General features: G+C 49.9%; 1 protein-coding gene across 6 annotated transcripts in view; it reads left to right on the forward strand.

Annotated features, from left to right (window-relative positions):
- The window catches only part of LOC143808880 (uncharacterized), a 268,459-nt gene that overhangs the window by 183,696 nt on the left and 69,366 nt on the right, over positions 1-15,397 (forward strand). For 2 of the 6 annotated variants that reach the window (XM_077292039.1, XM_077292041.1), the window contains exon 1: positions 3,929-4,094. The exons of the other annotated variants lie outside the window; for them this stretch is intronic. The gene's annotated coding sequence lies outside the window, so the exon portion shown is untranslated. Of the gene's footprint in view, positions 1-3,928; positions 4,095-15,397 lie in introns of those variants that run through there. 6 annotated transcript variants of the gene reach the window in all.

Raw genomic sequence — 15,397 nt, forward strand, 5'->3', positions numbered from 1 at the left:
ATAGCGGCTGTGAGAGAAAGGACCCGCTCCTCCACCACTAGGGAATAGCGGCTGTGAGAGGAAGGACCCGCTCCTCCACCACTAGGGAATAGCGGCTGTGAGAGGAAGGACCCGCTCCTCCACCACTAGGGAATAGCGGCTGTGAGAGAAAGGACCCGCTCCTCCACCACTAGGGAATAGCGGCTGTGAGAGGAAGGACCCGCTCCTCCACCACTAGGGAATAGCGGCTGTGAGAGGAAGGACCCACTCCTCCACCACTAGGGAATAGCGACTGTGAGAGAAAGGACCCGCTCCTCCACCACTAGGGAATAGCGACTGTGAGAGAAAGGACCCGCTCCTCCACCACTAGGGAATAGCGGCTGTGAGAGAAAGGACCCGCTCCTCCACCACTAGGGAATAGCGGCTGTGAGAGAAAGGACCCTCTCCTCCACCACTAGGGAATAACGGCTGTGAGAGGCAGGACCCGCTCCTCCACCACTAGGGAATAGCGGCTGTGAGAGAAAGGACCCGCTCCTCCACCACTAGGGAATAGCGGCTGTGAGAGGAAGGACCCGCTCCTCCACCACTAGGGAATAGCGGCTGTGAGAGGAAGGACCCGCTCCTCCACCACTAGGGAATAGAGACTGTGAGAGGAAGGATCCGCTCCTCCACCACTAGGGAATAGCGGCTGTGAGAGAAAGGACCCGCTCCTCCACCACTAGGGAATAGCGACTGTGAGAGAAAGGACCCGCACCTCTACCACTAGGGAATAGCGGCTGTGAGAGGAAGGAACCGCTCCTCCACCACTAGGGAATAGCGACTGTGAGAGAAAGGACCCGCTCCTCCACCACTAGGGAATAGCGGCTGTGAGAGGAAGGACCCGCTCCTCCACCACTAGGGAATAGCGGCTGTGAGAGAAAGGACCCGCTCCTCCACCACTAGGGAATAGCGGCTGTGAGAGGAAGGACCCGCTCCTCCACCACTAGGGAATAGCGACTGTGAGAGGAAGGACCCGCTCCTCCACCACTAGGGAATAACGGCTGTGAGAGGAAGGACCCGCTCCTCCACCACTAGGGAATAGCGGCTGTGAGAGGAAGGACCCGCTCCTCCACCACTAGGGAATAGCGGCTGTGAGAGAAAGGACCCGCTCCTCCACCACTAGGGAATAGCGGCTGTGAGAGGAAGGACCCGCTCCTCCACCACTAGGGAATAGCGGCTGTGAGAGAAAGGACCCGCTCCTCCACCACTAGGGAATAGCGACTGAGAGGAAGGACCCGCTCCTCCACCACTAGGGAATAGCGACTGTGAGAGAAAGGACCCGCTCCTCCACCACTAGGGAATAGCGACTGTGAGAGGAAGGACCCGCTCCTCCACCACTAGGGAATAGCGGCTGTGAGAGAAAGGACCCGCTCCTCCACCACTAGGGAATAGCGACTGTGAGAGGAAGGACCCGCTCCTCCACCACTAGGGAATAGCGGCTGTGAGAGAAAGGACCCGCTCCTCCACCACTAGGGAATAGCGGCTGTGAGAGGAAGGACCCGCTCCTCTACCACTAGGGAATAGCGGCTGTGAGAGAAAGGACCCGCTCCTCCACCACTAGGGAATAGCGACTGTGAGAGGAAGGACCCGCTCCTCCACCACTAGGGAATAGCGGCTGTGAGAGGAAGGACCCGCTCCTCCACCACTAGGGAATAGCGACTGTGAGAGGAAGGACCCGCTCCTCCACCACTAGGGAATAGCGGCTGTGAGAGAAAGGACCCGCTCCTCCACCACTAGGGAATAGCGGCTGTGAGAGGAAGGACCCGCTCCTCCACCACTAGGGAATAGCGACTGTGAGAGGAAGGACCCGCTCCTCCACCACTAGGGAATAGCGACTGTGAGAGGAAGGATCCGCTCCTCCACCACTAGGGAATAGCGGCTGTGAGAGGAAGGACCCGCTCCTCCACCACTAGGGAATAGCGACTGTGAGAGGAAGGACCCGCTCCTCCACCACTAGGGAATAGACTGTGAGAGGAAGGACCCGCTCCTCCACCACTAGGGAATAGCGACTGTGAGAGGAAGGATCCGCTCCTCCATCACTAGGGAATAGCGGCTGTGAGAGGAAGGACCCGCTCCTCCACCACTAGGGAATAGCGGCTGTGAGAGGAAGGACCTGCTCCTCCACCACTAGGGAATAGCGGCTGTGAGAGGAAGGACCCGCTCCTCCACCACTAGGGAATAGCGACTGTGAGAGAAAGGACCCGCTCCTCCACCACTAGGGAATAGCGGCTGTGAGAGGAAGGACCCGCTCCTCCACCACTAGGGAATAGCGGCTGTGAGGAGGAAGGACCCGCTCCTCCACCACTAGGGAATAGCGGCTGTGAGAGGAAGGACCCGCTCCTCCACCACTAGGGAATAGCGACTGTGAGAGAAAGGACCCGCTCCTCCACCACTAGGGAATAGCGGCTGTGAGAGGAAGGACCCGCTCCTCCACCACTAGGGAATAGCGGCTGTGAGAGAAAGGACCCGCTCCTCCACCACTAGGGAATAGCGGCTGTGAGAGGAAGGACCCGCTCCTCCACCACTAGGGAATAGCGGCTGTGAGAGGAAGGACCCGCTCCTCCACCACTAGGGAATAGAGACTGTGAGAGGAAGGACCCGCTCCTCCACCACTAGGGAATAGCGGCTGTGAGAGGAAGGACCCGCTCCTCCACCACTAGGGAATAGCGGCTGTGAGAGGAAGGACCCGCTCCTCCACCACTAGGGAATAGCGGCTGTGAGAGGAAGGACCCGCTCCTCCACCACTAGGGAATAGCGACTGTGAGAGAAAGGACCCGCTCCTCCACCACTAGGGAATAGCGGCTGTGAGAGGAAGGACCCGCTCCTCCACCACTAGGGAATAGCGGCTGTGAGAGGAAGGACCCGCTCCTCCACCACTAGGGAATAGCGACTGTGAGAGAAAGGACCCGCTCCTCCACCACTAGGGAATAGCGGCTGTGAGAGGAAGGACCCGCTCCTCCACCACTAGGGAATAGCGGCTGTGAGGAGGAAGGACCCGCTCCTCCACCACTAGGGAATAACGGCTGTGAGAGAGGAAGGACCCGCTCCTCCACCACTAGGGAATAGCGGCTGTGAGAGAAAGGACCCGCTCCTCCACCACTAGGGAATAGCGGCTGTGAGAGAGGAAGGATCCGCTCCTCCACCACTAGGGAATAGCGGCTGTGAGAGAAAGGACCCGCTCCTCCACCACTAGGGAATAGCGGCTGTGAGAGGAAGGACCCGCTCCTCCACCACTAGGGAATAGCGGCTGTGAGAGGAAGGACCCGCTCCTCCACCACTAGGGAATAGCGACTGTGAGAGAAAGGACCCGCTCCTCCACCACTAGGGAATAGCGGCTGTGAGAGGAAGGACCCGCTCCTCCACCACTAGGGAATAGCGGCTGTGAGAGGAAGGACCCGCTCCTCCACCACTAGGGAATAGCGGCTGTGAGAGGAAGGACCCGCTCCTCCACCACTAGGGAATAGCGGCTGTGAGAGGAAGGACCCGCTCCTCCACCACTAGGGAATAGAGGCTGTGAGAGGAAGGACCCGCTCCTCCACCACTAGGGAATAACGGCTGTGAGAGGAAGGACCCGCTCCTCCACCACTAGGGAATAGCGGCTGTGAGAGGAAGGACCCACTCCTCCACCACTAGGGAATAGCGGCTGTGAGGAGGAAGGACCCGCTCCTCCACCACTAGGGAATAGCGGCTGTGAGAGGAAGGACCCGCTCCTCCACCACTAGGGAATAGCGGCTGTGAGGAGAATTTCCTCTCGGTGACGCCGCTGACATCAGACCCCGCAGGATAATGGAGCAGGAACTACTCCCCACTGGATGTGGCCGTTTCCTTCCCTGGTGATTGGTCTGAATCAGGCTCCGCCCAGTCCGGTGACGTCACTCCTTCATTAGAGCCTCTGACCTGGACCCTCCTTTGCTATGGAGGGAGAGGCCCCGCCTACTCCGGTGATAGTCACATGGTGCTGACGTCACCACAGGTCCTGCAGGGCTCGCAGTGCAGTGGGTGCCTGCTATTGTCTCTGGTGTCAGCCGCTGCACACAGGACGTCTTCACACGGCTGCGGCCTCTCTGCGGTATCAGGTGAGGTGACAGCAGCCAGGACTCGGGCGCAGCTCTCACACAGGCTGTGCACTCATGGCTTCCTCTCTCTTAGGCACAGAGTGGCCGGTTGTCCGGTGTTCTGCTCCCTCCCTGCAGTCTGTGTGTCCTCCCCGCGGGCCGCACACTGTCAGGACGGAGGCTCCGCCCCCTTGTCTCCTCTGGAGGAGGGACCGCCCCATTGTCTCCTCTGGAGGAGGCACCGCCCCCTTGTATCCTCTGGAGGAGGGACCGCCCCCTTGTCTCCTGGAGATTGGAACTGTCTGTCCACACGGAGGGACCGCCCCCTTGTCTCCTCTGGAGATTATACCTGTCTGTCCCCACACGGAGGCACCGCCCCCTTGTTTCCTGTGGAGGAGGGACCGCCCCCTTGTCTTTTGTGGGCGTTTACATGAATCAGCCCCTCGCCATGTGTTTTGGGCCATTTCTGTCCTGTCGCCCCTAATGCTACGTTCACACATCAGGATTTTTGTTTCAGGCACAATTCGGCAAGTTGTGAAAAAAACGGATCCGTTTTTTTCTTATACAGTTGTGTTAGTGCCGCATTGCGCCTGATTATTATTATTATTATTATTATTATTTATTGTTATAGCGCCATTTATTCCATGGCGCTTTACATGTGAGGAGGGGTATACATAATAACAAGTACAATAATCTTGAACAATACAAGTCATAACTGGTACAGTAGGAGAGAGGACCCTGCCCGCGAAGGCTCACAATCTACAAGGGATGGGTGAGAATACAGTAGGTGAGGGTAGAGCTGGTCATGCAGCGGTTTGGTCGATCGGTGGTTACTGCAGGTTGTAGGCTTGTCGGAAGAGGTGGGTCTTCAGATTCTTTTTGAAGGTTTTGATGGTAGGCGAGAGTCTGATGTGTTGTGGTAGAGGGTTCCAGAGTAGGGGGGATACGCGAGAGAAATCTTGTATGCGATTGTGGGAAGAGGAGATAAGAGGGGAGTAGAGAAGGAGATCTTGTGAGGATCGGAGGTTGCGTGCAGGTAAGTACTGGGAGACGAGGTCACAGATGTATGGAGGAGACAGGTTGTGGATGGCTTTGTACGTCATGGTTAGGGTTTTATACTGGAGTCTCTGGGCAATGGGGAGGCCTCATGTTTCATCCGTTTTTTTCCAGATCCGTCCAAATAGTCATTTCCACCAAAAAAAGCGCACAGCGATGGAACCGGCCACAGACATGAAACGGAGATGTGAAAAGATGAATCTGCTCTCCGGTTTTCTAAGCATTTTCCATTGAATTCATGCAGATTTTCCATTCTGAGGTCTCTCTCCCTCTCCCGATACTAAAAATAAAAACCGGATCCGTTGCATCAGTTTTTACACAATTTCCAACGGATCAATTTTTTTAAACCTTAGCCGGATTCTGCCTGAAACAAAAGACCTGATGTGTTAAAGTAGCCTGACTCATCTGTCCTGAATCCATGTCGTCCTTTCACTTTTCCTCCCCATCAGCTCCTCCCCGCCCCTCATCAGTTTGGGACTTTCCTCTTCTGGCTCCAGCGCTCCTTCCTATAATCTGCTGCCCACAACTGACCTGCAGGCTCCACATGAGGGCGCTCTAACGCTTTGTGCGGTGGCTGTGTCACGTCTCTCCCCGCGGGTCCCGGCCTCTTGTGATGACAATATTGTGTCTGCTTTATAAGCAGCCGACTGACACTGAATGCTATTATGTAGTCAGTGATTTACACCAGTGACCCTCCTAGATATACCCCTAGAGCATATGGGTCACATATTATTACACCCAGACCCTTCTCCACCAGTGACCCTCCTAGTTATACCCCCTAGAGCATATGGGGCCACATATTATTACATCCAGACCCTTCTCCACCAGTGACTCTCCTAGTTATACCCCCTAGAGCATGTGGGGTCACATATTATTACACCCAGACCCTTCTCCACTAGTGACTCTCCTAGTTATACCCCCTAGAGCATGTGGGGTCACATATTATTACACGGGGATACACCGCCATCACTACTGTAATGTCCTATACGTAATCCTCCCAGACACGGGGATACACCGCCATCACTACTGTAATGTCCTATACGTAATCCTCCCAGACACGGGGATACACCGCCATCACTACTGTAATGTCCTATACGTAATCCTCCCAGACACGGGGATACACCGCCATCACTACTGTAATGTCCTATACGTAATCCTCCCAGACACGAGGATACACCGCCATCACTACTGTAATGTCCTATACGTGATCCTCCCAGACACGGGGATACACCGCCATCACTACTGTAATGTCCTATACGTAATCCTCCCAGACACGGGGATACACCGCCATCACTACTGTAATGTCCTATACGTAATCCTCCCAGACACGAGGATACACCGCCATCACTACTGTAATGTCCTATACGTGATCCTCCCAGACACGGGGATACACCGCCATCACTACTGTAATGTCCTATACGTAATCCTCCCAGACACGGGGATACACCGCCATCACTACTGTAATGTCCTATACGTAATCCTCCCAGACACGGGGATACACCGCCATCACTACTGTAATGTCCTATACGTAATCCTCCCAGACACGGGGATACACCGCCATCACTACTGTAATGTCCTATACGTAATCCTACCAGACACGGGGATACACCGCCATCACTACTGTAATGTCCTATACGTGGTCCTCCCAGACACGGGGATACACCGCCATCACTACTGTAATGTCCTATACGTGGTCCTCCCAGACACGGGGATACACCGCCATCACTACTGTAATGTCCTATACGTAATCCTCCCAGACACGGGGATACACCGCCATCACTACTGTAATGTCCTATACGTAATCCTCCCAGACACGAGGATACACCGCCATCACTACTGTAATGTCCTATACGTAATCCTCCCAGACACGGGGATACACCGCCATCACTACTGTAATGTCCTATACGTAATCCTCCCAGACACGGGGATACACCGCCATCACTACTGTAATGTCCTATACGTAATCCTCCCAGACACGAGGATACACCGCCATCACTACTGTAATGTCCTATACGTAATCCTCCAGACACGGGGATACACCGCCATCACTACTGTAATGTCCTATACGTAATCCTCCCAGACACGAGGATACACCGCCATCACTACTGTAATGTCCTATACGTGATCCTCCCAGACACGGGGATACACCGCCGTCACTACTGTAATGTCCTATACGTGGTCCTCCCAGACACGGGGATACACCGCCATCACTACTGTAATGTCCTATACGTAATCCTCCCAGACACGGGGATACACCGCCATCACTACTGTAATGTCCTATACGTAATCCTCCCAGACACGAGGATACACCGCCATCACTACTGTAATGTCCTATACGTAATCCTCCCAGACACGGGGATACACCGCCATCACTACTGTAATGTCCTATACGTAATCCTCCCAGACACGAGGATACACCGCCATCACTACTGTAATGTCCTATACGTGATCCTCCCAGACACGGGGATACACCGCCATCACTACTGTAATGTCCTATACGTAATCCTCCCAGACACGGGGATACACCGCCATCACTACTGTAATGTCCTATACGTAATCCTCCCAGACACGGGGATACACCGCCATCACTACTGTAATGTCCTATACGTGGTCCTCCCAGACACGGGGATACACCGCCATCACTACTGTAATGTCCTATACGTAATCCTCCAGACACGGGGATACACCGCCATCACTACTGTAATGTCCTATACGTAATCCTCCCAGACACGGGGATACACCGCCATCACTACTGTAATGTCCTATACGTGGTCCTCCCAGACACGGGGATACACCGCCATCACTACTGTAATGTCCTATACGTAATCCTCCCAGACACGGGGATACACCGCCATCACTACTGTAATGTCCTATACGTGGTCCTCCCAGACACGAGGATACACCGCCATCACTACTGTAATGTCCTATACGTGATCCTCCCAGACACGGGGATACACCGCCATCACTACTGTAATGTCCTATACGTAATCCTCCCAGACACGGGGATACACCGCCATCACTACTGTAATGTCCTATACGTGGTCCTCCCAGACACGGGGATACACCGCCATCACTACTGTAATGTCCTATACGTAATCCTCCCAGACACGAGGATACACCGCCATCACTACTGTAATGTCCTATACGTGATCCTCCCAGACACGGGGATACACCGCCGTCACTACTGTAATGTCCTATACGTGATCCTCCCAGACACGGGGATACACCGCCATCACTACTGTAATGTCCTATACGTGATCCTCCCAGACACGGGGATACACCGCCATCACTACTGTAATGTCCTATACGTGATCCTCCCAGACACGGGGATACACTGCCATCACTACTGTAATGTCCTATACGTGATCCTCCCAGACACGGGGATACACCGCCATCACTACTGTAATGTCCTATACGTAATCCTCCCAGACACGAGGATACACCGCCATCACTACTGTAATGTCCTATACGTGATCCTCCCAGACACGGGGATACACCGCCATCACTACTGTAATGTCCTATACGTAATCCTCCCAGACACGAGGATACACCGCCATCACTACTGTAATGTCCTATACGTGATCCTCCCAGACACGGGGATACACTGCCATCACTACTGTAATGTCCTATACGTAATCCTCCCAGACACGGGGATACACCGCCATCACTACTGTAATGTCCTATACGTAATCCTCCAGACACGGGGATACACCGCCAAGACACTGGCAGGGCCCGAGTCTCCTTGCTCTTGGTCGTCCTGTAGCTCATCCTAACTGCTACCTCAATCAAAGCTTCTTTTCCTTTAGTAATCTGTTGATCATCCAGCAATATACGATGACTCGGGTCCACATAAACAGCTGCCAGAAGAGTTTTCTTTTCCAATAGCAGTGTCTCCGTTTCATTGAAGCAGCAATGCCGTCTGCGATTAAACCTCCTCTGTGGGACAGGCAAAACAACAAGTTCTCCACTCCTTTATAAAAATTCCAGGAGGTAAATCCTCAGCTTGTAACTTTTTAGTCACTGTAAATGGGTGATTAAGAAATTCCTTCAATTCAGCCACCTGTGTCCATTGACCTTCATGTAGTGTTACCTGAGGGTTGGCCATATCTACAAGGAAGGGTTTCAGCTCAAGCAATCGCTCAATCATTAAATAGGTGCTGCCCCACCGAGTGGCTTGATCCACATTTGCCCCTTTTCCAGTCTCTTCAAGATGGAATCAATTTTAGGGGTTCTGGCAGCAATAGCCAATTTCTTCATTTTGCTAATCAGATTTCCAGCATGTCCCTCTTGCAGACTGTCTTTTATTGCCAGCTGCAGCGTGTGCACAACACAGCGCATGTGCTGAATAGGAAAGAGGTGTGAAGCAGCTTCAACAAGATCATCTAATTGAAAATAATCATTTTGCTGTTCTTCTGTAGTAATAGCTGTTTGTTTCTCCGTTATGGGAACAGGATTGTGGCCTTCCATCTCCAACATACTGATTGTGAAATGTTCTTCTAGATGCTGTTCACCTTCATTATTCTCATTCATCAGTTTAATTGTACTTATCATGTTTGCAGCATTATCAATTACAATAGCAAGTACCTGTTTTTTAAGTTCATAATCTTGCAGAACTTTTTCCACTAAGGTGTGGAGAAACTGGCTGCTGTGAACAGCTTTAGGGTATGTGCACACGATGCGGATTTTGCTGCGGATCCGCAGCTTTTCTGCAGCTGCGGGTCCGCAGCAGTTTCCCATGAGTTTACAGTTCAATGTAAACCTATGGGAAACCAAAAACGCTGTGCACATGCTGCGGAAAAAAACGCGCGGAAACACAACGGTTTGCATTCCGCAGCATGTCACTTCTTTCTGCGGATTCCACAGCGGTTTTACAGCTGCCCCTATGGAAAACCGCAGTTGTAAAACCGCAGTGAAAATCCGCGGTAAATCCGCGATAAATCTTCAGCAAAAACGCAGCGTTTTTGCCCTGCAAGTTTAGCAAATCTGCTGCAGAAAAATCCGCAGTGGCCAAGAATACGTGTGCACATACTGTACCCTTAGTATCTTTTACTGCCATTGTCTTAGTAACAATTTTTTTGTTGTCAGAAACATATCGAACATTGATAGCAAAATAGTTCACTCTGTGATGTGTGCAGGCATCCATTTTATGAAATACAAAGCGTCTCTTGAGAGCCTTTTTAAGATCTTCCGTTTGGTTAAAGGGAATCTGTCACATCATTTTGCCGCTATAAACTGTGCCCACCGCCATCAGGGGCTTATCTCCAGCATTCTGTAATGCATTCTGTAATGCTGTAGATAAGCCCCCGATGTATCCTGAAAGAGGAGAAAAACAAGTTAGATTATACTCACCCAGGGGTGGTTCCGGTTCAGTTCGGGTCCGGTGCCTCCCAACTTCATACTATGTCATCATCTTCCTTGCTTCTGTTGCTGCTCCTGCGCAGGGATACTAATTTGCCCTCTTGAGGGCAGCGTAAAGTACTGCAGTGCCCAGGCGCTGGGGCTCTCTGACCTTTCCCGGCGTCTGCGCACTGCAGTACTTTGCTCTGCTCTCAACAGGGCAGAGAATTATGCCTGCGCAGGAGCCGCTACAGAACCTGAGTGAGTTTCTTGGATCCAGACAGACTCTTGCATCTTTCATCCAGCCACTGACTTTTCTGGATTGTGAGTCATGGGGAAAGCAAAACAAATGTCAATGGATCTACAAGAAAAGGTAGTTGAACTGTTTAAAACAGGAAAGGGATACAAAAAGGTATCCAAAGAATTGTTAATGCCTGTCAGCAGCGCTCCAACTGTGCTTAACAAGTGGAAAATCAGGGGCTCTGTAAAAACAAAAACACAGTCAGGTAGACCAACAAAAGTGTCGTCCACAACTGCCAGGAAAATTGTTCGGGATGCAAAGAAAAATCCACAAATAACATCAGCTGAAATACAGGACTTTGAAAACAAGCGGTGTTTTTGTTTGAAGATGCACTTGAAGAAAATTTGGCTGCATGGTTGAGTCGCCAGAAGAAAACCATTGCAATTGCCGCAAAGTATCTTGCCTACAATACGCAAAACAGCACAGATACAAGCCTCAAAACTTCTGGAACTTTTTAACCACAACCATTAATTTTACATTTGGAGAGAGGTCAGCAAGATCTATGATGAAAGGAACGCCATTCCCACAAAAGACTTCAGGCTGTCATTGATGTTAGAGGGGGCAATGTATGGTATTAAGAAATGGGGTATGTGAACTTTTGATCAGGGTCTTTTGGATGTTTTGGTTTGTCATTATGATTTAAAAAGAGAAAACACCCCTAGTTTGACAATAAATGGCTTCACCCAACCACTGACCATGAGTGGAGAAAAAGTTTTGGTGTTATCATTCTTATTCTCTGAAAAAAGGCCAAGAAAGCAAAAATTCTGCTGGGGTATGTAAACTTTTCTGCACAACTGTATAATCTAGGACTACGAAGAAGAGGAGGGTTTTTTAGATAACGGTTATAGGTAGCAGAAACCATCTCAGGGATTCCGCAATGCCACATTATTCCATGGAGTGAAACAGAAATAAAAACATCATTCAACGAAATGACAATGAAACCACAAAAACACTAGTGCACGCCCTTATCATCTCCCGCCTTGACTACTGCAACCTCCTACTCTCTGGCCTCACCTCTAGTACTCTGGCACCACTCCAATCTATCCTACACTCTGCTGCCCGGCTAATCCACCTGTCCCCCCGCTACTCCCCAGCCTCTCCCCTATGCCAAGCCCTTCACTGGCTTCCTATCATCCAGAGACTCCAGTTCAAAACCCTCACAATGACATACAAAGCCATCCACAACCAGTCTCCTCCATACATCTGTGACATGGTCTCCCGGTACTTACCTACACACAACCTTCGATCCTCACAAGATCTCCTTCTCTACTCCCCTCTCATCTCTTCTTCCCACAAACGCATCCAAGACTTCTCCCGTGCTTCCCCCATACTCTGGAACTGTCTACCCCAACACATCAGACTCTCGCCTACCATAGAAACCTTCAAAAAGAACCTGAAGACCCACCTCTTCCAACAAGCCTATAACCCGCAGTGATCCTTAGCCTGCTGAACCGCCGCACAACCAGCTCTACCCTCTCCTACTGTATCCTCACCCATCCCCTGTAGACTGTGAGCCCTCGCGGGCAGGGTCCTCCCTCCTGTACCTGTTAGTGCCTTGTTTTTTGCTCATGTTTATTGTATTTGTCTATATTTGCCACTTTCACATCTAAAGCTCCATGGAATAAATGGCGCTATAAAAATGTTTTATAATAATAATAACATTCAGCAACATCAGTGAAGTCCGTGAAGTGATTGAAGGTGGCAAAAGATTAGCAATGGACATAACTGGTTATGTGACCTGTGGCTAATGGACTCTACAAACATGATTATGAAGAAGTAGAAGTGACTTTTCTGCACCTTCTGGTCCATCCAATCCTTTGTGTATCCATAAACACCAGACATTCTAAAAGTTAAAAAAAATCAGATATAACTCAGGTGGAGCCAAACCCCATAACAGGCGGACATACAGTACTAACAACAAGGAGACGGCCATTGTTATAAGAGATTGTGGACAATCACATTTCACCCACTGGTAGGGACAAATTGATGATAAAGGCTCCGTGTAAAGATTGTTAACTGTGTAAGGGTACCGTCTCACAGTGGCACTTTTGTCGCTACGACGGTACGATCCGTGACGTTCCAGCGATATCCATACGATATCGCAGTGTCTGACACGCAGCAGCGATCAGGGACATGGCTGAGAATCGTACGTCGTAGCAGATCGTTTGGAACTTTATTTCGTCGCTGGATCTCCCGCTGTCATCGCTGGATCGGTGTGTGTGACAGCGATCCAGCGATGCGTTCGCTTGTAACCAGGGTAAACATCGGGTTACTAAGCGCAGGGCCGCGCTTAGTAACCCGATGTTTACCCTGGTTACCATCGTAAATGTAAAAAAAAAAAAAACGTACATACTCACATTCCGGTGTCGGTCAGGTCCCTCGCCGTCTGCTTCCCGCTCTCTGACTGACTCCCGGCCGTAAGGCAGTACAGAGCACAGCGGTGACGTCACCGCTGTGCTCTGCTTTCACTTTACGGCCGGCACTCAGTCAGTGCGGGAAGCAGACGGCGAGGGACCTGACCGACACTGGAATGTGAGTATGTACGGTTTTGTTTTTTTTTACATTTACGATGGTAACCAGGGTAAACATCGGGTTACTAAGCGCAGCCCTGCGCTTAGTAACCCGATGTTTACCCTGGTTACCCGGGACCTCGGCATCGTTGGTCGCTGGAGAGCGGTCTGTGTGACAGCTCCCCAGCGATCACACAACGACTTACCAACAATCACGGCCAGGTCGCATCGCTGGTCGTGATCGTTGGTAAATCGTTTTGTGTAACGGTACCCTAAGACTAGTTCATTCTGTTTAATTTTACACCATGATGATTTAACCACTGTACCTTTTCAGAAGCTTGAAAAAGGACATAACAATCAAAATTGTTACATGTATATTTAAAAAGGTGTTAAAAATATTGATTCTTTTAATTTAGTATTTAATATACAGTGGCTTTCAAAAGTATTTGCCCCCTTGGCTTTTTACCTATTTTGTTACGTTACAACCTGTGTGTAAATATTGTTGTAATCTGATTTGTGTGTGATACATCAGCACTAGTGATGAGCGAGTATGCTCGTTACTCGAGTTTCTGCGAGCAAACACGGGTGGTCTCCGAATATTTTGGCGTGCTCGGAGCTTTAGTTTGTTGATGCAGCTGCATGATTTGCGGCTGCTAGACAGTTTGAATACATGTGGGAATTCCCTAACAAACAGGCATTCCCCACATGTATTCAAGCTGTGTAGCAGCCGCACGCCAAAATACTCGGAGACCACCCAAGCATACTCGGAAAAACTCGAGTAACGAGCTCACTTGCTCATCACTAATCAGCACTAAATAGTGTAAGTTGGTGAAGCGAGAAAAATATGAACACAAATTTTTGATCCCATGTAGCTGAGCCGATCGAGTTGTGCCAGCTTCTACCCTCCTATGGAGGCTATTGAAGCATGGCAAAAGTAAAAAAAAAAAAAAAAGTTTAAAAAATAAATAAAAAGAATATAAAAATTTAAATCACCCCCCTTTCTCCCCATTCAAAATAAAACAGTAAAAAAAAAAATCAAACCTATACATATTTGGTATCGCCGAGTTTAGAATCGCCCGATCTATCAATAAAAAAAAGGATTAACCTGATCACTAAACAGCGTAGCGAGAAAAAAACGCCAGAATTACGTTTTTTTATCACTGCGACATTGCATTAAAATGCAATAACGGGCGATCAAAAGAACATATCTGCACAAAAGTGGTATCAATAAAAACATCAGCTTAGCACGCAAAAAATTAGTCCTCACCCGACCCCAGATCGCGAAAAATGGAGACGCTACGGGTATCGGAAAATTGCGCAATTTTTTATTTTATTTTTTTTTTAGCAAAGGTTGGAATTTTTTTTTACCACTTAGATAAAATGTAACCTGAGGTTAACATCCTCAATAATCAACCTCCCACTCCCGTCTCCAAGACCTTACACGTGCTGCGCCAATTCTTTGGAATACACTACCCAGGTTAATATGATTAACCCCCAACCCCAATCCCCACAGTTTTAAGCGTGCCCTAAAAACACATTTGTTCAGACTGGCCTACCGCCTCAACGCATTAACCTAATTATCCCTGTGTGGCCTATTCAAAAAACGTAAACCATAATCCGGTTCCTCCATCATGTTCTCATACACTTTATGCAGTTAATAGCCTCTGTGTCTGTACTGTTACATACTTAGGCAGTTAACTGGTTCATGCAGCTTTACATGAACACCCGAGCCTTACACTATGGCTGGTCCCAATAACTAAAGCAATTGTCACCATCCACCTCTCGTGTCTCCCCTTTTCCTCATAGATCGTAAGCTTGCGAGCAGCAGGGCCCTCATTCCTCCTGGTATCTGTTTTGATCTATGTGATTATTGTTATGCTGTAATGTCTATTGTTTTTACTAGTTGCCTCTAAAATATAAAGTGCTGCGGAATATGTCGGCACTATAGAAATAAAATTATTATTATTGTTATTATACATGTAAATGAGATCTCCTCTGAGGCGTCTTTGTTTTAAGCTAATCAATCCCACCTTTTCCAACCTTTCATCATATGAGAGGCCTCCATCCTGTGTAATATAGGAGAGGTCTCCATCCTGTGTAATATATGAGAGGCTTCCATC

Source organism: Ranitomeya variabilis, chromosome 2, assembly GCF_051348905.1.
Source record: "Ranitomeya variabilis isolate aRanVar5 chromosome 2, aRanVar5.hap1, whole genome shotgun sequence".
Taxonomy (NCBI): Eukaryota; Metazoa; Chordata; class Amphibia; order Anura; family Dendrobatidae; genus Ranitomeya; species Ranitomeya variabilis.